The sequence below is a fragment of the Mixophyes fleayi genome, chromosome 4 (genome assembly GCF_038048845.1).
Source record: "Mixophyes fleayi isolate aMixFle1 chromosome 4, aMixFle1.hap1, whole genome shotgun sequence".
In the NCBI taxonomy this organism is placed as follows: domain Eukaryota; kingdom Metazoa; phylum Chordata; class Amphibia; order Anura; family Limnodynastidae; genus Mixophyes; species Mixophyes fleayi.
The window spans coordinates 53,019,517-53,044,064 of NC_134405.1; the positions used below are offsets into that span (position 1 = coordinate 53,019,517).

General features: G+C 45.8%; 1 long non-coding RNA gene and 1 pseudogene across 1 annotated transcript; one reads left to right on the forward strand and one right to left on the reverse strand.

The window, feature by feature from the left end:
• Positions 1-3,176, forward strand: part of LOC142150656 (uncharacterized) — a 60,192-nt pseudogene extending 57,016 nt beyond the window's left edge.
• Positions 3,177-13,198: 10,022 nt separating this feature from the next.
• On the reverse strand, positions 13,199-21,036 carry LOC142151419 (uncharacterized). The gene is made up of 2 exons (XR_012691192.1): positions 20,980-21,036; positions 13,199-13,331 (listed from the first exon to the last, which is right to left on the reverse strand). It is a non-coding gene; the product is annotated as an uncharacterized LOC142151419 (long non-coding RNA).
• Between the last annotated feature and the right edge of the window lie 3,512 nt (positions 21,037-24,548).

The following is a 24,548-nucleotide window of genomic DNA, read 5'->3' on the forward strand; positions in this document are numbered from 1 at the left end:
TATCTTTAGATAAGTGCCTTGATGAATCTGGGAGCGCGTAAAGCCGAAATCCGTGTGTTTAATACTAAAGGCGGGTTTGCGCTCAGAATGCGTTCCTTGATGAATCATAGTGGCGAGAAGCAGCTGGTGTTGTATGACACTTGGCATAGAATGATGTAAATGTCACTGTATCCCACAAGAGCTGTACCTTGTGTCACACTACTTAGGGTCACTGTATTCATAGAGGGTTATGCTCTGTATCACAATATCATTTAATGGGCAATAATGCTTCAGAAATTCACACAATGGCACAACATACTATGCAACCTTACACATTGAGAAATTATAGTATAGAACATATTTAGTGATACTTATACTATAATTACTATACAGATTAGCTTGTCATATGACATCCAGTGTACAGAAATATATGGAACTCAGAGAAACTTTATTTTCAGTAGGTAACACTCTGTGATTATAATATCACCTGCATTAAATTCTCAGTCAAACCACAGTATGCACATAACAAGGTGATGCTCATTATACACAAGTCAGTTATATAGTACTGTGACAGGATGGACTGCCTGTGCCACCCTTTCTGTAGTTGCAGGGAACCGGCTGGGCTTAATTTGCCACCATTCCCTTTCCTTCTTCCAAATGCGCCCTCTAACCACAGTAGAAGGGGCTTACAATGTTGCCTCCACTGGATTCCTTACCAGCATCCAGCACCGCATTCCTTCTGGGTAACTGTCGCTGCTAGTGTACCCCCTTGCTGTGCACCTGGACTGGTACCCCTGACCTCTTGCCTTCAGATCAAGGTTGCTGTGGATGGTTCCCCCTGGCCTTTCACACTGGCCAGAGCTGATGGGTAGCGGGCAGATTGGTGGTACTAGGAGCTGGGTCTAACCTGCGAACAGCCGGATAATGGATTAGATTTGGGTCTAATCTGTAGGTCACAGGAATTTACAGCAGGGAGGAAGTTGTCAAGCAGGTTCTTGAAGCAAGTGATGTTTATTAGCTCAAGTGACCTAATAAGGACAGTTACAGCCACTAGTTAAAGGTACTAGCGATATCCAGAAAGGTACAGATGGAATGATACATTACATGCTCAAACAGCTCGCTTTTTATACACATTCTGACACACATGTCAGCAAGGGGAGACGCCAACCCCTGATCCTCCCTGGCCCCAACACGTCTGAGTTATTTTTAGTATCAGGATGCAATATGTTTCTCCAAAACATGGATTTACATGCCATGCAAAGTTAACAATAATTACACTTGCTGCTTTCATTATTCAAACAAGGGTCTGAGATGCAGGCTAAAAACCCACACCAGACAGGACGGCAACGATCCCCTGTTGTGTATACAGGCTAAACAGACGTGTTGGCCACTGAGATGAAAAGGGTCTAATTAACATGAGAATACCTGTCTCAGACAGTCACTGAATACACATTTTGTCACCTAGCATAATACATTGCAAATCAATACCTTCAAAATTAATGCATTATTATATAAATAAGCACCCTGCTCTATTTCCTTTAAATACATTTACTTTACATTTACCCTATTTTAAAAAAAAAACATTTATCTATTTATTTTCACAGTTTACTGCCGACGGGTCGCATTGTCATTTTAATGCCAGCATTTTGACTATCAGCATTTTCACTATTCGCTGTCGGTATTTTAACTTGCTTGTGAAGGGTAAGGTCAGGGGGTAAATACAGATTGGGAGCTGAGTGATGAAATCTGATGAGATGGGGTCCAGGGAATATTAATATAAAATGAGGAACAATGTGATGAGATGCTCAGTATTCACAAGGACTAAGAAAGTGGCCAGTGGAGAGCACATGAGAAAAACTATGGCTGACAGGGGGGAGGGGGGGGGGGGGGCAAGTGATAGTAAAGCTGGTGTGCTGTGGATGGCATGTGCTAAGAAAGCTGGTGCACAGCAGATAGAATGTGTGGGAAAAATATTGAGCAGGGGTGATGTGAGAAAATCTGGTGTGCATAGGGCAATGTCAGAGGTAATCTGGTTCAAGGGGGGATGCAAGTGTAAGAAAAGCTGGTGCACAGGGGCTGATATGAGAAGAATGCTTGTGCGCAGGAGGTGGCAAGTGAAACAAAAGCTGCTGCATAGGGGTGACATGTGAGAAGATCTGGCATGCAGGGGGTGACGTATGAGAAAAACTCGGGTGCAGGGGGTAATATGTGTTAGAAAAGCTGGTGCACATGAGTGATATTTGTGAGTAAAGGTGGTGCATAGGGGATGGCACATGTGAATAAAGCTGGTGCACAGGGTGTGACGTGAAGAAGCTGGTGTGCAGAGGGGATATTTGTGAGAAAAGCTGGTGCATAGGTGGTGACATATAATATTATAAGTGTTTTACCCAAAAGTTAAGTCTTGTAGAACATCAGATTATTCACACATGAGGTAAACCATTTAAATGCTCTGAATGTAGCAAGTGTTTTGCCCAAAAGTCATCTCTTCAAGAACATCAGATTATTCACACAGGAGAGAAACCATTTAAATGCTCTGAATGCAACAAGTGTTTTGCCCAGAGGTCATCTATTGGCGAACATCAGATTATTCACACAGGAAAGAAACCATTTAAATGCTCTGAATGTAACAAGTGTTTTGCCCGAAAGTCAAAACATGTAAAACATCAGATGATTCACACAGGAGAGAAACCATTTAAATGCTCTGAATGCAGCAAGTGTTTTGCCCAAAAGTCATCTCTTGAAACACATCAGAGGATTCACACAGGGGTGAAACCATTTAAATGCTCTGAATGCAGCAAGTGTTTTGCCCGAAAGTCAACTCTTGAAACACAGAGGATTCACACAGGAGAGAAACTATTTAAATGCTCTGAATGTAACAAGTATTTTGTCCGAAAGTCAACTCTTGAAGAACATCAGAGGATTCACACAGGGGCGAAACCATTTGAATGCTCTGAATGTAACAAGTTTTTTTCCCACAAGTCAAATCTTGTAACACATCAGAGGATTCACACAGGAGAGAAACCATTTAAATGCTCTGAATGTAACAAGTTTTTTTCCCAAAAGTCAAATCTTGTAACACATCAGAGGATTCACACAGGAGAGAAAGCATTTAAATGTTCTTAGGGGGGTATTCAATTGTTAGCGTTAACGCTAACAAACGAGCGCTCAAAAAATCTTACCGTTAATACGGTAATTACTCGCGGAATTTCAGCTCTCCGCTCCCTGAGCGGCGAGCTGAAATTCCGCGAGTAAACTACCGTATTAACAGTTTTCGCGCGCAATATTACCGTATAAACGGTAATATTTTTTGAGCGCTCGTTTTTCAGCGTTAACAATTGAATACGCACTTTAATGTCGCAATTATTTTAATAAAAAATGAAAACAAGACAGTTACCTTGAGATTCTAAATGTAGCATATATATCATATGCAAGTTCTCTTTTTGTATCACCATAATATCCATACAGGAGAAACACTTTTTTAAAAAATTTCTTCAATGTTGTAATGTTTAAGCCATGTTATATGTCAGTAGATTAGATATAACATATATCAATTGTAAAATCCTGACTTGGCGATTCACTAAGGTATTCAGCTGTGTTGGTATCTAGAATATCCACTCTTATTCCAATAACTATATAACAATAAAAAAGGTGATACATACACTTGTACTTTTCTTTCCTCTGCGCATAGGAAAATATTCAACTTGAATTTTGATATTTAGGATCTAGTTTTCTCCTGAAATGAATGAAATCCCATAATATGTCTCAGGACTCACATGTAAAAGAACATAATGTACACAAAATAGTGTAATACATTCATTAATTTACACACACTGAGTCCACTACCATAAGTCCTACACCCTCCTTATTTCTGTGTACAAATGTCACTCAACATACATCAGGTGATGGAATTTCCATTCTGCCCCTCTAGGGTATGTGCTTACAGGTATCCAGAAAATAATGCGCCTTCAATATGACTTTCCAGATAAAGTTTTTTCATCAGCTCTCAACTTTTAACTCCTCCCCTCCATACATGTGTGTTGCGGAGGAAATGAAATAAAAAAAAAACCAGATGGACCTAGTGTATTATCTTAATGACCATCAACGTTTAATAGAATAAAAACAGAAAAAACACTTAACCAAAAATGAAGCCCAATGACAATGCAACTGCTGAATTGGACTCGTACCAGACTTCCATAGGCAAACGTACGTAGAGACACACAGAAAGATATTACTCCAAATTCAGGTCCTCCACTGGTCAAAGGGAAGTTGGGATCCGGGTCCATATCTGCTAACGCGTTTCGACCCCAAAGCAGCACAGGTCTTTATCAAGGCTAACTATATCAGTTAAAGTGTGTCCTTATAAAGGATCCTTCTATTTACATCTCCGCCCATCATATCACCAGCACTCCTGCACTTCTGATATTGTCCATGGCTCTGCAGAATGAAAACATGGCTTGGTTTCAAATATCTTTATTGTTCCAAAATGAACAACATTCTTTTTTGAAGATCTCGGAGTAGCGATACTCAAAGAAAATACAGGTTTTCTTTCATGTATCTGTACATCGATATGTTTTCATTTCTCCCATGGATATTGCATGAAATAAACATACCAAATAAAAAACAATTAGATAATTTAAAACATCAACAATGTATGCGAAAGATGCAATTTGAAAAACAATGTATGAATACATGACACTTACATAATCATGACCAAAAAGAACTGTGTCATATACAAATACAATCTTGCACTTAAATAGACATCTTTTCACTCACGATGTTATAAGAATCATTTTATCTCGAAATCTGCATTCAGACCTAAAGGGCTTAGTGCTCATAAATTATATATCCACCTCATATATATATATATATATATATATATATTAATTGACTCTGCATCTGTGAGGAATGTCATGGGCAGTCACATTTTAAAACAGTACATCTTTCCATTGTCCAGAAATATTTTCCGGTCTCATTACAGAAATGAGGTGGATATATAATTTACAAGCACTGAATACAATCCACCACCTGCGACCAAAAGTCCCCCACCACAGGACAGTCCCAGAGTAGGTGCCAGAAATTAGCGGAGCATCTTCCACATTTTGGGCAGTTACAGTCGGTTCTGGCGCCCATCTGGAGCAACCTGCAAGGGAAATAGTATACTCTATGCAAAATCTATATCGGAACCTGTCTACACCTGGTGCACGATGTGGCCTCCTGGGCGCTGTCAAGCATATAGGTTCAGTCCTCATCTGTCAGAGGTCCCAGACCCACTTCCCAGCCCTGTGGCAGTCGAGATCTCCACCGCCTACACTCGCCACAGCCCCCAATATAGGTATTCCTCGCCAACCGGACAGCCAGAGCCAAGCTCCAGACACCCCAGGAAGCCTAATCAACGAGTGGATGCCTGTACTTTACAGGTAAGTGCAGAGAAAACGGATTTTTGCACGGATATTTCAGGGAGAGCAAAACGCTGAGCGTCCTACTCCATGTCCGGTCAAGCCACGCCCAAACCCCCCCCCCCCCCCCAAAAAAAAAACTTTACATCTCTCCACTGATTACTGAACAATAAAGCTGATCACAGTGCAGAACTGTTATGCACTTTAATTATTATTTTTCTTACTAAGAGAAAAGTGTTAAAAACTAATTTTTATTTTTGTAATTACTATATTTACCATATTAGGAGGGCCTATAACCTGGTCTGAATTACAGATGATGACGGGAAAACAGCTTTTTGCACCAGATACGATCATTGTGAATATTGTGTCATGCCTCATGGCATTTGCAATGCCCTTGCCACCATTCAACCCTTAACATAAATTACATATTTAAAAATCTAATGAATCAATTTGTTTTAGTCTACTTGGATGACATTTTTGTGTACTCAGAACAGCGAAAATATTTCCAAATGGCTTTATTATGTCTCTGACAACATAATCTCTTCATCAAATTGGAAATATATTCCTTCGAACAAGAATCCTCAGAGTTCCTTGGTCTCATCATTTTATAAGGGTTGACTATAGTTCCAGCCAAAACCAACACCATTGACAAATGGACCCCTCAAAAGATGACAAAGCGGTTCAATGGTTTACCAGTGCTTAGTCCAGAATATCTCTAAAACTGTGGCTCCCATTACCACTATGAACATGAAGGCTCGAAATGCCATTTTAAAGAAAGTTTTCACTATAAAACTGGTATTAGCTCATCCAGACTCTACATTACCCTTCATTCTGGAAACAGATGCCTTAGATAAAGCCCTGTTTGCATTTTTATAATGAAGGCATGAGAACAAAAATGCTCTTTATCCTTCTGCATATATTCCTGAATATTATTACTATACAAACAAAGTTACAGAGTTACAGCATTCATCAATCACTTTCCCAAATAACGGCTGGTGTCACTGTGCTTATTTGATGGGATCCTGAGATGTGTACAGTCTCTAAGAAGCCTTTCAGGTTACAGAGTTTTTCCTCTTTCCAGCTAGAAAACATGTGTTACAGTCTACAGCAGAAAACACTCCAAACATGTCTCAGGTCCATCCATATATGTTGTACGCTTTATCTGTAACTAAAGGAGATGCATTACTTTATATATAGAAAAGAAGATGAAAAGGTCTCTCTTGGGCTGCATTAATACTTAGGGGTATATATACTAAACTGCAGGTTTGGAGAAGTGATGTTGCCTATAGCAACCAATCAGATTCTAGCTGTCATTTATTTAGTGCATTCTACAAAATGACAGTTAGAAACTGATTGGTTGCTATAGGCAACATCTCCACTCTTTCAAACCCGCAATTTAGTAAATCTAGCCCTTATTCTTTCACCGATAGTCAATATGCTGTAAGTAAGACATTTAGGTATACCAGAGAGGTGCTGCAGAGACAAGCAAAGGGATTGGTGATTCTTCCTGAAATGTGCAGATACAGATAACTACAAAGGTTGATAGATCATGTGAACATTGTTACATGGGTGAGAATAATCAGTACTATGGGGTGACTGGAAATACTGAAGACAATAAGACCCGACTGAACAGTCAGGTGACTTTTTCATTGATGGGTAACTAGTTTATTTGCGCAGCTGAATTACTTTTATGCAATGCTGAATATGGATACTTTATCTTTCATGCATTGAAAATGAAAAAAATACCATGACACCTTTATACTGTCGTATATATATGTTATATTTTATGTGACCTGTATATGTTATTGTCATGATGTCATGATAAAACTAAAAGTCAGAAATTACTTATGTCAACATGGTTTCCTGCAAAAACACTGGGCTCACTGTGGGCTCACTGAAAGCTAATATGGATTAATGTGTTTTTTTTGAGGGAAACAGATGGTTAGAATTCCTTCTGTCAACTGTCCTCCACAGTGTGCTCCAGAGGAGTCCTGTTATCTATAACTCAGTTAAGAGTTATGTTAGTAGCTAGAAGACTGGCTAAAATTTCACGGGCCAAAGAAGGCTTGCTGGCCCTAATCATGGTAGTTATAACATCCTGAGTGAAACCCCTGGCTCTAAGTATTAGGGTTTCAACCGCCAGGCCGTCAAAGCCAGCTGATCTAAACCTTGGAAAGGAATGGACCCTGAACCATAAGATCTGCCTGCATTGGAAGCCGGAATAGAGGAGCCCCTGCTACCAATAGCAGATCTGAGAACCGCGCTCTTGTACAATAGCGTGGAACCTGAGGGTTCAAACTGGACTGAAACTGAAGCGGTTTTCCTCTTAGGAATTTCTGGGCTCCTATCAGAGTATTGTATACTGCTCTGAGTTCTAGAATATTTATAGGAAGAGTGGCTTTCTGAGGAGACCAGAGACTCTGAAGCCTCAGGGTTCCTGTTACTCCTCCCCACCCCAACAGACCTGCATCTGTAGAGACTAGAGTCCAAGACCTGGACTGTAAGGACTGGCCCTTCTCCAGATTGGCCTCGGACAACCACCAGACAAGGGACAGATTTGTGGGAGTGGACAGACAAATAATCTGCCTGTCTTAATTCTACTGCAGAGCTAGGACTCCTTCCCCTGGGAGAAAAGGCTCGAGTAAACTCTGACCCCCTTCTAGAGGAGGAAACTGACTAACAACCTGCGCTGCTAGAAGCCTCTGAATAGCTTCATGAAGAGCAACACATCTGAGTGGACAAGAGGGGAGAGGGGTGATGAAAAATCTGTGACGGGGGGAGAGAGCTAGGTCTATAATATAGCCCCTGGACACAATCCCTTAAATCCAGAGATCTGTTGTGGACTTCCACCATTGATCTCTGAACTGAAGAAAGCGTGCTCCTACCTGACGCTCCCCCCGAGAAGCTCTGTCACCCTGAGCTCTTCTCTGCTGGGTGAGAAGAACCTCTTCTCGCCCCACCTCTACCTCCTCTGCCTCTACTAGCAGAAGGCATTGATGCTGAGTACTGGCCTCTATTAAGGGTACCTCCCCCACGGGTAAAACTCCGAAAGGAACGAAACCTACCCTGCCCGGGCCTGTTGGAGAAGTGCCCTTTTCCCCCGTAGTCTCTTGAATGACCCTTTCAAGCTCCGCCCCGAATAGGGTTAAGCCATCAAAGGGTAAACACTCTAATGCTCTCTTAGAGTCTGTATCAACCGACCATGTACGCAACCATAGGTTACGACAAGCCGCTACAATAAGAGCAGAGGCCTTAGCATTCACTGACACCGCATCCATGGCTGCATTTGCCACATACTCCGAGGTCTCTAGTACATGCTCTGCAAGATTTAAGAGTTCTATACGAGGAGTAATAATTCTTAGACCCTTAATCAAAGCTTCCATCCACAATTGTACAGCCTTGTTAGCCCAGGCCACAGCCATATTTGGTCTAAACAAGCTTCACACAGAAGTGTATGCTGAGCGAAGAGCTAAATCACACTTTCTATCCATGCAATCTTTAAGGGCTATCTGTTCCTGGACAAGAATAGCAGAGGATGAAGCTAGACGGGCTACCGGGGTGTCAACCTTAGGTAATGACTCCCATTTTACTGTGTCCTCAGGTGGAAGAGGATAAATGGATTTACATTTTCCCGGCATTATAAATTGTCTACTTGGCTTAAGCAAAGCTTCTGAAATAATCTCCAACATCTCTGGAGAAAGGGGGAATATAGCTAACTGAGCCTTAGCTCTTTAAAAATAGTGAGACACCCGTGGGCGCTGAGGGCTCAGGATCAGCAAACCCTAAGGTATGCCTGATTCCTAGAATTAAACCATCCACACTAGTGGAAACTGAGTCAGAGTCATAACGGCTCTCTCCTTACGGGTATAAATCTACCTCACCTTCCTCTGCCGAGGATAACTCAGAGCACTGATCTAGGTCCAGACCTGTATCAGTAATAGCTCTTTTACCCCTCTGGGAAATAGTTAACAACCTATCTTCCCTGTGGGTAGACCCCGCCTGAGATGTGGAAGCGTTTTCGTCAGACTGACTGCCTACCAGTGTAAGTGGGATAGTGTTTCACGTACCTCTGTTACCCGCAGCATAATGGTCGTCAGTTTTTCCACAGCCGAAGAGAAGGATTGCAGCCAAGGTGGTTCCACCACTGCAGAGGATACCTCCTGGCCTGAGCTGTTTCGCCTATGAGCCTCCGCAGTACAAGCTGCGCAAAGGGCGTTTCGGTCTGTGTGTCCAACAGAAAGTTTTATATTACATTTTGCACAGGTAAAATACATTGCAGAAGGCACAGAGTCACCCTTGCTTTTAGCTGTCCCCTTCTCAGCCTGTGTACTGCTTCTTAAAATAATTATTAAAAAGAAATGCAGACAAAAGGGAGACTGTCAAACTCTGGAGTCTCTTCAAACTATAAGCACAGCTCCTAATGCAAAAACCTGTAAAGTACTGTCTGTGAAAATTTACCAAGAAATAACTCACAAAACAAATATAAACCTCCACAAAAGACTTTAGAATACAAGCCTGTAATACAGCAGGTATCAAAACTCTGTCAGTAGAGGAGAGGCAAAGCAGAGGTTCTGGCCAGCGCTGACAGGCTGCTCCCTTCAGTGTATCCACGAAGTAGACTGGGTCCTGCGCGCGGGAAGAACAGCCTGGGAGGAAGGAAGTTATCATTACCTCTCCTCCCCTTCCTGTTGTTTCGATCCACCCTGCTTGTCTCGGCCTTCAGGCCCCATCAAGACCTCGCAAAATGGCCACCATGAAGCGCTGGACTCGCGCTATATAATAAACAATGTCCAGGAGTGCGTGTCATCTAAAGCAGACCAACTCACCTCTAGATGAGTGTGAGCGCCGCTGTGTCCCCTTCCTATTAACTGCTCGTTGCCATAGGGGCGAGCGGGGAACTGCCAGTATCTGCAGCGGCGCGGGAGGAGAGGCTGACACAGCTTCACTCCCTTGTCCGCTAATAACGGAGAGACTGTGGCCGTTCTGCTTTTCTGAGGGCTTCCCTATGCCCTCCTTCACACAGCCCCCTTCTTACCTAATACTAAGGAGAATGCCGGCAGAAGGTGTAAGGTAAGTGAGCCCAGGGCTTCTCTTACCTGCGCTGGGACCCAGAGTGAGCAGAGCTGAATCCTACTCACTGGGTCTCCTGGGTCTTAGGCTGGAGTCCCGCGCTGCACCTAAAGGGAGAAAAATAAAAACATGACATCCTAAAAGACTAACAGGAGCCTATACTCTAGTGACCTTAGCTCCAAGTCACTAAAAAAACCTGAGGGTCTCTCTGGAGAGGGGGGGTTAAGTAGGGGAGGAGTCCAAAGACTTAGCAGTTAAAGTGACAAGACTCCTGAGCCCACTACTATACCCCAATGTCTCGCAGTGTCCCCCAATGGCAGGAGATAGATATATATATATATATATATATATATATATATATATATATATATATATATATATATATCTATCCTATAGATGAGATGTACATGTATGTGTGTGTATATATATATATATATATATATATATCCTATAGATGTGACACATAGTGTAGATGTTCATTAACCCATGTTACAATAGACCATATCACACTCTAATACAACACAGAGTCTGACAGCTCTGATCGTGTGTCCCACAGCTGTCAGATTACATAACATACCTAAATTCTACCGGTTAATAGGAAAACATGAGTTTACATTTGTTATTATGAAGTAGACAGTATAACTACTGTTCTCTCCTATTATAATTCAGTTGTATGTCTATTAAACAGCGATTATTTTGTGTATCTTATTATCAAGCAACGGAGGGGGAAAGTGTGTAGTGTCTCAAAACTAGTGAAAAGATCAGCTGCTTTAATTTAAGTGATGTTCCTGATATCCTACAAAGTCTCAACACATTTATAAATACAGCTAAGTCCCCTTTATATCGAACATTGCTGAGATTCAGCAGTTTATTAAACCAGCAATAAGATTCAGCTGAATGAACTTGTACATATAAGTGCATCATTGCTAGGTTATAATTGCTGTACTAAATATATACCAGTTGTTATAGATTTATTACAGATCACAGTAACCTATTTAAATAACTTATCACATTCCATTGTTACACTAAATCAGACAGCTCAGACTCTATGCGTTGCAGCCGCTCGTTTGATCACAAACTTGTAGCGTCTCTAGTAGAATAGTGAGACAGAGCTACTTTATATCATATAGTAGGTAAAGAAAATATAATCACTGTTATATCTTTCTTATTATCTCTCAGATTCATATATATCAAACAGCGATTAGTCTGTGTGTCTACTTTGTCAAACAATAATTTGTGAAAATGTAGCTGTATATCCCAGTTTGTGCTTCAATCCATATAAGCTCAGAATAGCTTTCTTAATGTTGACCTTAGATTAATATATCTTTCATATGGTCTTAATAAATGTCAGAGGAAAGCCCTACTGTGTTTCCCCCTATTTCTATAAACACATATTTGTAGACTAAACCAGCAGACTCTAACGTACATTTCGCATATGCTTCTTCTTTAAGCCTAGGGCTGGCTGAAGGAGAATTAGGGGACCCCACACTGTTTGTCCCCCCAATAATCCTATAACCAGCACTAGGCTGGCAGCACTATGGTTAATATGACTGGGGAGGGGGCTTTTTCTTTTACATTTTTGTATTTATTTGTAACACTGTTTACTACCCGCTGTCATTGCTGATTAATGTCGGCATTGTGATTGTCAGCATTTTAATTGTCGGCAATCCCAATGTTGGTATGTTATCAGTGACGGTGGAAGTGAGATACTGTTATTTGGCCTGTCAGCATTTCATGTTGGCAGGATAAGTGTCGGTATGTATCCCGTCGGAAATATGACTAACACTGCATAAGACAGGGGCACCCAGTTCACATCCCGGTTCTGTTGGACCTTCTGCAGACAGACAGGCATAGAACTGAACTTTTCCTCTGCATACCACCCTCAATCTAATGGTTAGACAGACAGGATGAACCAGAACCTCCAAACCTTCCTGCACATGTAAATCTCAGGCTACCAGGAGCACTGGGCGGACTTCTTCCCATGGGCAGAATGTGACCACAACCTGCACTATGACTCGAGTACAGGATCCGCACCATTCTCTGCACTACATAGGTACCATCCCCGACTTCTGGACATCCGGTCATCATGACATTGGAAGTACCAGCAGTAGACAAGATACACAGACAATTCCAGGACATTTTTTTTTTTACTTTTTTGTTTTAACGGTTTTCCTAAACTAACTAAATATAAATAAAAGAATATTTACTTTAAAATGCTACCAATAGAAGACCCTACAGCAGGGATCAATAGCCCACTTGTCCTGGGGGCAGATTTCACTGCAATCTGTCCTTCATGTAACACCCTCTATAATAAATCCTTCATATCCATACGTGGAGATGTAGGATAGGGACTGTCTGCTCTGTGAGGATGTATCAGTGGAGCTGTGATTGGTTGCTGCTCTGTGGAGAAGATAGTGGTACCAGCCCTATGTGGAAAGTGAATGGGGTGTAACCTGGTGGGATCTATAGGTGGTGCGGTGTAACCTGGTGGGATCTATAGGTGGTGTGGTATAACCTGGTGGGATCTATAGGTGATGTGGTGTAACCTGGTGGGATCTATAGGTGGTGTGGTGTAACCTGGTGGGATCTATAGGTGGTGTGGTGTGACCTGGTGGGATCTATAGGTGATGTGGTGTAACCTGGTGGGATCTATAGGTGGTGAGGTGCTGTATGTATTTGTCACTTACTTCTTAATCCTTAGAGTAATGAAGTTGTTGGGAGATGTTTCTCTTGTTTGGTTCTTTGTCTTCCTGTTCTTAGTTCGGTGGATGGTCCCGGAGAGGATAATATTTGGTGTTCCTTCGGAGTGAAGTGGTTACTTGGTGATATTCCTCTTGTTGGGTATTGGTGCACTTGTTCCGTGGATAAGTCCTGAAGTAGTTTGTCCTGTTGAAGAAGCAGATGAGTCACAGAATGTGGGTCGTATTTTGGATCCCCCCCAAAAAAATGGAAGTTCTGATATTTATTATTCTATGTTACAAGAGCAGCTGAAGATCAGGGAGACGTGTTGCGCAAATGTGGTGGATAATGGGAGCTATCTAACCAGCAGGAAAAACAATAAAATGGTGATGGTACCAGTAATAGGGCACAATGTATAATGGTTAGGTATGTGTGGCTAGGTAGAGTGGGGGCAGCTATAGTACAGGTCACATGGGGTGAGCCTGTGTCTGTGGGCTGAGCTGTGTAACTTGTGCAGGGAATCTGCTGCCGAGTGGCTGTGCTCAGCAGAGCTCCTGAAGTAATGGGGAGGGCAGGAGCTGGGTGACACAATGCTGCTGGTTGTGGGGGTCTTCAAAATCCCATGTGTTTCATCCTGGTTGTGGACTTCATCAGGGATATGGTGTAAGTGACTGTGTAGTAGGAATAGTGGTGTGTACATAGCTTGTGGGAGGGGGAGGTGGGTGCATGTGGGAGGGTTAGAGGGCGGGGATCAGGACACTCTGTATTGAAGAGTAATGGAGTGGAGGAGTTCTGGGAGGGGATCCTAATGATGTAGATGTCTGTGTATGTGGAGGCGCAGTATCTAAGGGACTCCATCGGTGTCTATGGAAAGGGCAGGTGGGTCGATGCAGAAGTGAGCAGAGGACTCGGACCTGCTCAGGTCTGATAGCATGTAGGAAAGACTGTCAGTCATAACCTGCACACAGTGTAATACAGTGTATTAGGGTACATGCGATTTGACAGCCTTGTAGGAGATCCTACATGAGGAGTAGGAGCGGCTCCTTACATTGCTAGGATTAGGGTGACAGTTCTGGATCTACTGGTTCATGACTTACAGATCATACTATACAAGTGCTCATCATCATCATCATCCTCATTTATTTATAAGGGGCCACAGATTCCGTAGCCCCGGACAGTGATCTTACAAATGTGACAAACATGACTACAATAAGGATTATGACAGATATAAATAATAACATGACATGAATACAATAAAGCATTATAACATTTGCAAGGATGGTCTCAATCCAGTATTAGTGGAAGGTTCATATAAAGACATGACCGCAAAGTCGAACAAAGGGAGACGGACATGAGGATGAAAGGACCCTGCCTGTGAGAGCTGAAGGGAGACTGTGGTCATAACGTCATGGTATACATGTGATATATAATAAAGAGTACAATGCTAACAAATTGTGTCTGATTGCTTGACTGTAGGAAGGACTCCTGGTGTTACTACGTTGCAGGCGGGAGTCCTGTGTACTGAATGTAAGAGGGGGACTGGGAATGTGAACGTAACACGGGCAGTAGACCCTACACTGTACCTACGATGGAATGGGGTCTTTACTGTGATAATTACAAATGGGTGGAACAAAGTATAACGGGATGGTGCGAGGGGGACTGTAGAATGGTGCGAGGGGGACTGTGGAATGGTGCGAGGGAGACTGTGGCATGGGCAGACATGGATCACTGTGTCCTTGTGTAAGGAACTGTGTTTGTATATGGATGTGTTTATGGATGTGGATCTCATAATAGGGGGTGGGTGAGTCTAGTATTAGGTCTGAGGAATAACCACTGGGGGCTTTGCAGCAGATCACATTCAGACGGTAACAATTAGGATACTGGCTGTGCCTGCGGGGACTGATGGTGCTGAAATGTAGGGTGGGAAGGGAGTTGCTGGTGTCTGGGGGGAAATAAGATAAAGGTTTATGTGATATGCATAAGGGGAGGAAGGGGGATGGTAATGGGGGGGTAGCAATGGCTGCGATAAAGGATTGAAGGGGTCAGATGTGTATATGGCAGGAATAGGGTCTTAGGATGAAGGAGGATAAGGGGAGGTTGGTCTGGAGCATGAGGTCTGCGTGGGTCATGTACGCAGGTGTGGGGCTAGTCTCCAGCACTAGACAAGCTATGTGTTAGTGGCACTTGGTGAGGGGTGGTTGGGTAGGAGGTGATAGTAGGGGGATGTGGGGTAATGAGGGGTAGAAGGAGGGTGATGGGGACTCGTCTCCAGCACTAGACAAGCTATGTGTTAGTGGCATTTGGTGAGGGGTGGTGGGGTAGGAGGTGATAGTAGGGGGGATATGGGGTAATGAGGGGTAGAAGGAGGGTGATGGGGGCAAGTCTCCAGCACCAGACAAGCTATGTGTTAGTGGCATTTGGTGAGGGGTGGTGGGGTAGGAGCTGATAGTAGGGGGGGTGTGGGGTAATGAGGGGTAGAAGGAGGGTGATGGGGGCAAGTCTCCAGCACCAGACAAGCTATGTGTTAGTGGCACTTGGTGAGGGGTGGTGGGGAAGAGGTGATAGTAGGGGGGATGTGGAGTAATGGGGGTTAGAAGGAGGGGGATGGGGTCTTGCCTTCAGCACTAGACAAGCTATGTGTTAGTGGCACTTGGCGAGGGGTGGTTGGGTAGGAGGTGATAGTAGGGGGGATGTGAGGTAATGGGGGTAGAAGGAGAGGGATGGGGGCTAGTCTCCAGCACTAGACAAGCTATGTGTTAGTGGCACTTGGTGAGGGGTGGTTGGGTAGGAGGTGATAGTAGGGGGATGTGAGGTAATGGGGGTAGAAGGAGGGTGATGGGGGCTAGTCTCCAGCACTAGACAAGCTATGTGTTAGTGGCACTTGGTGAGGGGTGGTTGGGTAAGAGGTGATAGTAGGGGGATGTGAGGTAATGGGGGTAGAAGGAGGGTGATGGGGGCTAGTCTCCAGCACTAGACAAGCTATGTGTTAGGGGCACTTGGTGAGGGGGTGGTTGGGTAGGAGGTGATAGTAGGGGGATGTGGAGTAATGGGGGTTAGAAGGAGGGGGATGGGGGCTTGCCTTCAGCATTAGACAAGCTATGTGTTAGTGGCACTTGGTAAGGGGGTGGTTCGGTAGGAGGTGATAGTAGGGGGGATGTGGGGTAATGAGGGGTAGAAGGAGGGTGATGGGGGCAAGTCTCCAGCACCAGACAAGCTATGTGTTAGTGGCACTTGGTGAGGGGTGGTGGGGTAGGAGGTGATAGTAGGGGGATGTGGAGTAATGGGGGTTAGAAGGAGGGGGATGGGGGCTTGCCTTCAGCTCTAGACAAGCTATGTGTTAGTGGCACTTGGTGAGGGGTGGTTGGGTAGGAGGTGATAGTAGGGGGATGTGAGGTGATGGGGGCTAGTCTCCAGCACTAGACAAGCTATGTGTTAGTGGAACTTAGTGAGGGGTGGTTGGGTAGGAGGTGATAGTATGGGGATGTGAGGTAATGGGGGTAGAAGGAGGGTATTAGGGGCTAGTCTCCAGCACTAGACAAGCTATGTGTTAGTGGCACTTGGTGAGGGGTGGTTGGGTAGGAGGTGATAGTAGGGGGATGTGAGGTAATGGGGGTAGAAGGAGGGGGATGGGGACTAGTCTCCAGCACTAGACAAGCTATGTGTTAGTGGCACTTGGTGAGGGGTGGTAGGTAGGAGGTGATAGTAGGGGGGATGTGAGGTAATGGGGTAGAAGGAGGGTGATGGGGGCTAGTCTCCAGCACTAGACAAGCTATGTGTTAGGGGCACTTGGTGAGGGGGTGGTTGGGTAGGAGGTGATTGTAGGGGGGATGTGGAGTAATGGGGGTTAGAAGGAGGGGGGTGGGGGCTTGCCTTCAGCATTAGACAAGCTATGTGTTAGTGGCATTGGGTGAGGGCGTGGTTCGGTAGGAGGTGATAGTAGGGGGGATATGGGGTAATGGGGGTGGAAGGAGGGGGCTGGGGGCTACTCTACAGCACTAGAAAAGCTATGTGTTAGTGGCACTCGATGAGGGGGTGGTTGGGTAGGAGGTGATAGTAGGGGGATGTGGGGTGGAAGGAGGGGGATGGGGGCTAGTCATGGTGTGTGAGCCTCTTTGTGGTGTATGGGATGTAGCTGGTCGGGGTATTAAATCTCTCACAGCTCTGCCATTATAAATAGCCAGCTCTGCTAATACTAACATCCTTCTGCCGACTGCAGCACGGAGCTCCACTGAAACTGCCCTCACTAAGTTCACTAATGAACTTCTCCTCGCTAAATCCATAAGACACTACTCCCTTCTTATCCTTCTTGACCTCTCTGATGCCTTCAATATCGTTGACCATGCACTCCTTTTGCAAACTCACAAATATATAGGCTATTTAACACTGTCCTCTCCTGTTTTTCCTCTTATCTCACCAACGGCTCCTTCTCAGTCCCTACACGACTCTATATCCCCCCCTCTTCCCCACCTGTTGGCGTTTCTCAAGGTTCCGTTCTTGGCCCCCTGCTTATCTCCCTCTACACCTACTCCCTTGGTGTCCTCATCCGCTCCTTTGGCCTCCAGTACCACCTCTATGCAGATGATACCCAAATCTATCTTTCATCCCTACCCTCTCACTTTCCCTTCTGTCTCGTGTCTCCTGCTGTCTCGCAGCCATCTCATCTTGGATGAACCCAACGCTTCTTAAACTCAATATTTCCAAGCCTGAACTTATCGTCTTCCCCCCTTACAGGACTCTCCCACCTCCACCCCTCTCTATTTCTGTTTATAACACTACACTCGTTTCTGACCCTCAAGTCTGATGCCTTGGGGTCATCCTTGATTCCTCCCTCTCCTTCAAGCCTCACATTCTGTCCCTCTCAAAATCCTGCTACTCCAGCATCGGAATATATCCAAGATACGCCCCTTTCGCACCACAGAAGCTACGAAATCCCATCTTCACGGGCTTGTAATCTCTCGCCTTGACTACTTTAACCTCCTTCTCTCTGGTCTACCCGATTCTCACCTTGACCCTCTTAAGTCTATCCTCAATGCTGCTGCCCGCCTCATTTTTTCTCCCCCCGCCGCTCTATCTCTGCTGTCTCCCTCCAACAGTCACTACATTGGCTCCCCATGGCCTACAGAATTACATTTAAACTCCTCACCTTCAAAGCTATTAATCCTCCCCTCCCTACATCTTCAATCTCATCTCTACTTACACTCCTACCCGCCCCCTCCGCTCTGCCTGTGACCGCCGCCTCACTACTTCACTGATCACACTCTCACCTCCAGGACTTTGCCCGGGCTGCTCCCCAGCTGTGGAACGATCTTCCACGTTCCATCAGGTTAGCATCTACTCTCAAAGGCTTTAAGCGTGTCCTTAAGACTCACTTCTTTATTCATGTCTATCAGTCCTCCTCCTAAATCCCGTGTCCCAGCTCTCTCCTCCAGTTAGTACCACCCTATTTGTGTCTCCCCCTTCCCTTTAGGATGTAAGCTCTCAGGAGCAGGGTCCTCTTTCCTTGTGTGCTCCTTCTACTATTCCATCACCCCCTGTACCTCTTGGCTGCTTCCCTAAGCCCTGTTCTTAGGCTTCAGCCTACTTCTCGCTGATTTCTACCATCACTTTCACTCATTTTCCCAGAAATAATCTGATTTACACCATGTTACCTGTGTCTGTGTGTATATATATCTGTTCTTTCTGTATCATGTTGTGTCACAGATCACTGTGTTCTGTATATGTCATGTACGGCGCTGCGGACCCTCTGTGGCGCCTTATAAATTAAAGATAATAATAATAATAATAATTCCGTCTGGAGCTTGATAGTCTGTGGAACAAAAACACACCAGTTGCAGGGGGTCTGCAATCCCCCTAATAATTGTCTGAACAAAAGAACAGTAAATATAATAGAGTATTATGTACCAGCAGAAACAGTCAGTAAACTGTGGGGAATATTTTTATAACATTTATTTGCCAAAAAGTCTATTAAAAATATCATAAAATCACCTTCTAATCAGTACATAATATATAGGTCAGTAATACACAGTATTATAATATGACTGTACAGGACTCATTAAGGGTTCTGGCCGCCCTAGGCTAATACGGCCGCAGCGCCCGCCCCCCCCCCCCCTCCTCCTCCGAATATATAGGTGTATAGGAACACTCCTGAATATGAATGTTCAGGTGTATTCTCCAGCATTCAAATTTAGACAGATTGTGCCATTGTCTCTTACCTGTTCTTGCTCTTCTCTCTTGCAACTTTGTTATCCTCTCGCTGGCTTCTGGAAAGTTGGCGTCCTGTTTTGAAAATGCAAAAATGTATTATAATGCAAACCCTGAATGATTAGGCCCTTTAGTTAAAACAAAACACTCCATTATGGCCAGCTAAAAGTACCCCATTGGACAGGCATATATAAGCAATATCTGAATATTTGTTGTCAATCAAATACAAACCTCTACCAGCCCCATCTCACTAATATTTAGTATTCTAGTGATTGCTGAGACCACCCATGTGACCACCACACAATCATGAGATTCTGCCCCCCAAAGCTGCTGTATTTTTTAAATACCCCCTGCAGCCATTTTCCTTAACCACAACCCCCCCACAGCCATTTTCCTTAACCCCTGCTGCAGCCATTTTCTTTACCTCCCACCCTGCATCCATCCCCCTTGCAGCTATTTTCCTTACCTCCACTCTGTTAGCTAGCTATCCCCCCGTCACATCAAAACTCCCCCAGTCACATATATCAGCCCCCCTCCTCTGCCCTCCTTCATACATATCAACCTCTCTCCCTCCCTATAGATTTCCATGGCAGCCCCCCCCTCCCACCCTATAGATTTGTATGACAGTCCCCCTCTCCCTCCCTATACATATGCATGACAGTCCCCCCTCTCGCTCCCTATAGATATGCAGGGTAGTCCCCCCCTCCCTATAGATATGCAGGGTAGTTCCCCCCCCTCTCTATAGATATGCAGGGCAGTTCCCCCCCCTCTCTATAGATATGCAGTGTAGTTCTCCCCCTCCCTATAGATATGCAGGGCAGTTCCCCCCCTCCTTATAGATATGCAGGGCAGTTCCCCCCCTCCCTATAGATATGCAGGGCAGTTCCCCCCCTCCCTATAAATATGCAGGGCAGTTCCCCCCCCTCCCTATAGATATGCAGGGCAGTTCCCCCCCCCCTCCCTATAGATATGCAGGGCAGTTCCCCCCCCTCCCTATAGATATGCAGGGCAGTTCCCTTCCCTATAGATATGCAGGGCAGTTCCCCCCCTCCCTATAGATATGCAGGGCAGTTCCCCCCCTCCCTATAGATATGCAGGGCAGTTCCCCCCCCTCCCTATAGATATGCAGGGCAGTTCCCACCCTCCCTATTTATATGCAGTGCAGTTCAGTTCCCCCCCCTCCCTATAGATATGCAGGGCAGTTCCCCCCTTCAATTACCTGTAGTTGTGCCAACGTCGCTCCTCTCCTCAGATCAGCAGATAGGAAGTGAAGACGTCCTGCTTCCTGTCTGCTGCACAGCAACAGGCAGCCTGGCGATTGGCTGTGTGTTGCTAACCACTGACCACCATTGCTTTTGATTGTCGAGCCCTCCACCCCCCCGCGGCGACCCCCCCTCCCCCACCCTGAAAAAAAAATGAATGAAGAAAAATAAATAATTTTTTTTTTTTTTAAAAAAAAAATACCCACAGGGCAGCGCCCCCCTGGGACCCAGCGCCCCAGGCTGCAGCCTGGTCAGCCTAGTGGTTGATCAGGCCCTGCTCATGTAATGACTAGATGACAGGTATAACTGTGATCCTACAATCTATACAGCAATGTATGTAGAATATAACCACATGGCTGTTATACTGTAATAATATATAACCAGTCTCACACCCTTGTACTTTTATAGACCGCGGGCACCGAGCAGTAGTCGTCACTGTCTGATGTATTATTATACAAGGCCCGGATGTAGTCCAGGGTCTAAGATGGCGTCTGAGAGACCATGTAGCCACGCCCCCTGTACTGTGTAAGTTGTTGTTTGGGGCGGAGACCAATAGTGTGACTTGGAGACTACGAGAAAATGGCCGTCGCTGTCTTGCACTAAGGACAATACAGTAATAGACACTTTATAGTCCACTATATAAGTAAGTGGAAATGTATTGCCCTTAATTCAGGAAGGCGACGGTCATTTTCCCGTAGTCTCCCAGACACACTATCGGTCTTAAAAATAAATCAAAAATAAATCTCCGCCCCTGACAACAATTTACACAGCACAGGGGGCGTGGCTACTTGGTCTCTCAGACGCCATCTTAGACCCTGGACTACATCCGGGCCCTGTACAATGCTGAGGTAATATCTCCCTATAATAATATATCAGACAGCGGGAATTACCCCCATAGAGTTACCCCATGTTTATGTGCAGCCTCCCGGCGATTAGGACTTCATACATGCGGCTGAGCTCTCACATCAGCTGCTACATAATCCTCATTGTGCTCCTGCTGCAGTCAGCAGAAGGCTGTTAGTAATAGCAGAGCTAGTTATTATAATGGCAGAGCTGTGAGAGACTAGACCAGCTACACCCCATACACCACAGAGGGGCTCACACACCATGACTAGCCCCCATCCTCCTCCTTCTACCCCCCATTACCTCACATCCCCCCTACTATCACCTCCTACCCAACCACCCCTCACCAAGTGTCACTAACACATAGCTTGTCTAGTGCTGGAGACTAGCCCCCATCCCCTCCTTCTACCCCCATTACCTCAGATCCCCTACTATCACCTCCTACCCAACCACCCCTCACCAAGTGTCACTAACACATAGCTTATCTAGTGCTGGAGACTAGCCCCTATTCCCCTCCTTTTACCCCACATCCCCCTACTATCACCTCCTACCCAACCACCCCTCACCAAGTGTCACTAACACATAGCTTGTCTAGTGCTGGAGACTAGCCCCCATCCCCCTCCTTCTACTCACATTACCTCACATCCCCCTACTATCACCTCCTACCCAACCACCCCCTCACCAAGTGTCACTAACACATAGCTTGTCTAGTGCTGGAGACTAGCCCCATCCCCCTTCTTCTACCCCCATTACCTCACACCCCTCCTACTATCACCTCCTACCCAACCACCCCCTCACCAAGTGTCACTAACACATAGCTTGTTTAGTGCTGGAGACTAGCCCCCATCCCCCTCCTTCTACCCCCATTACCTTACATCCCCCCTACTATCACCTCCTACCCAACCACCCCCTCACCAAGCGTCACTAACACATAGCTTGTTTAGTGCTGGAGACTAGCCCCCAGCCCCCTCCTTCTACCCCCATTACCCCACATCCCCCCTACTATCACCTCCTACCCAACCACCCCTCACCAAGTGCTACTAACACATAGCTTGTCTAGTGCCGGAGACTAGCCGCCATCCCCTCCTTCTACCCACATTACCTCACATCCCCCATACTATCACCTCCTAACTAACCACCCCTCAGCAAGTGTCACTAACACATAGCTTGTCTAGTGCTGGAGTCTAGCCCCATCCCCTCCTTCTACCCCCATTACCTCACATCCCACTACTTTCACCTCCTACCTAACCACCCCTCACCAAGTGCTACTAACACATAGCTTGTCTAGTGCCGGAGACTAGCCGCCATCCCCTCCTTCTACACACATTACCTCACATCCCCCCTACTATTACCACCTAACTAACCACCCCTCAGCAAGTGTCACTAACACATAGCTTGTCTAGTGCTGGAGACTAGCCACCATCCCCCTCCTTCTACCCCCATTACCCCACATCCCCCTACTATCACCTTCTACCCAACCACCCCTCACCAAGTGTCACTAACACATAGCTTGTCTAGTGCTGGAGTCTAGCCCCCATCCCCTCCTTCTACCCCCATTACATCACATCCCCCCTACTATCACCTCCTACCTAACCACCCCCTCACCAAGTCCCACTAACACATAGCTTGTCTAGTGCTGGAGACTAGCCACCATCCCCCTCCTTCTACCCTCATTACCCCGCATCCCCCTACTATCACCTCCTACCCAACCACCCCTCACCAAGTGCCACTAACACATAGCTTGTCTAGTGCTGGAGACTAGCCCCCATCTCCCTCCTTCTACCCCCATTACCTCACATCCCCCCTACTATCACCTCCTACCCAACCACCGCCTCACCAAGTGCTACTAACACATAGCTTGTCTAGTGCTGGAGACTAGCCCCCATCCCCCTCCTTCTACCCACATCCCCCCTACTATCACCTCCTACCCAACCACCCCTCACCAAGTGCTACTAACACATAGCTTGTCTAGTGCTGGAGACTAGCCCCCATCCCCCTCCTTCTACCCCCATTACCTCACATCCCCCTACTATCACCTCCTCCTACCACCATTACCCCACATCCCCCTACTATCACCTCCTACCCAGCCACCCCTCACCAAGTGCCACTAACACATAGCTTGTCTAGTGCTGGAGACTAGCCCCCATCCCCCTCCTTCTACCCCCATTACCCCACACCCCTCTACTATAACCTCCTACCCAACCACCCCTCACCAAGTGTCACTAACACATAACTTGTCTAGTGCTGGAGACTAGCCCCCCATCCCCCTCCTTTTACCCCCATTACCTCACATCCCGCCTACTATCACCTACTACCAATCCACCTCCTCACCAAGTACCACTAACACATAGCTTGTCTAGTGCTGGAAACCTGCCCCCAGGGGCGGGCTGGGCAGGGGGGCATCGGTCCCACGGGCCGCTCAGTCTGACCCCTGTTCGGGGCAGCCACCCCTCCCCGTGGATGCACATTTTCCTTAATATTACAAAACACGCGATGCGGCCGCCTGTGCGCCCCCGGGCTGAGATGTGCCAGCCCGCGCCTGCCTGCCCCCCACATTCTGATACAACCTCAGACCCCATACACCCACGAAGAGTTCCCTTTCGTCTCCCCTCCTCCATTTTCTCTATGCCCCTTCAACCTACATCTATTCCATCACCCACAGTCACACCTTCCTACACCACCAACACTGAACCGAGATGCCAGACCAGCCTTCCCCCTTCATCCTAAAACCTTATTCCTGTGATGTACACATCAGGCCCCTTCAATCCTAATCACAGTCATTAACCCCCTTACCCCCCCCCCCCCCTTCCACTCGTTATACATATCACATAGACTTTTAGCTTATTTTCCCCAACACATCATCAGTCCCTGCAGACACAGCCAGTATCCCAATTGCTACCGTCTGACTGTGTTCTGCTGCAAAGCTCCCAACATCCTCACTTTTTAAAACCCGCAGTTTAGTAAATCTAGCCCCAGGAGTCCGTCCTACAGTCAAAGAAACAGACGCCATTTGTTAGCATTATACTCTTTAGTAGACATATGTAACCCACAACGTTAAGGTCTCAGTCGCCTCCCATCTCTCATAGGCAGGGTCCTCTCATCCTCCTGTCTCATTTAA